Here is a 552-nt window from a genome sequence, read left to right on the forward strand (position 1 = left end):
TTTATAAATCTATGTGTGTACGTGTGTGTGTGTGTGTGTGTGTGTGTGTATGTGTGTGTGTGTGTCTTCTCCCAAACCCAACCGGTGTTTGTGTGTTTACAACCGATGTTGTTGATAGCAACCGGTGTTGGTGTACTTGCGTCCCTGTAACTTAGCGGTTCGATGAAAGAAACCGATAAAATAAGTATCCTGCTAAAGAAATAAGTAATACAGCCGATTAAGTCGACTAAAAATTCAAGACCGTGCTCTAGCATGGCCGCAGTCTAATAACTGAAACGCGTAAATGAAAAAACTTAAATGAATGAGAATAGAACATACTTTCTCATAGTATACGGACACAGATTATGTGTTGACAGCAATCTGCGAAAGATGTTTTCTTGGAGCTAAAATGTGGTAACACTGTCCTACGTAAGATTGTCACGTTGTGTTGGCAAAGAGACTTTACTGAACAGCACTGCTAACATATTTCTCGCTCAAAGATTTAAACCTAGTTGCTTTTCTCTTTTATATATATATATATATATATATATATATATATATATATATATATAT

The sequence above is a fragment of the Octopus bimaculoides genome, chromosome 6 (genome assembly GCF_001194135.2).
Source record: "Octopus bimaculoides isolate UCB-OBI-ISO-001 chromosome 6, ASM119413v2, whole genome shotgun sequence".
Classification (NCBI taxonomy): domain Eukaryota; kingdom Metazoa; phylum Mollusca; class Cephalopoda; order Octopoda; family Octopodidae; genus Octopus; species Octopus bimaculoides.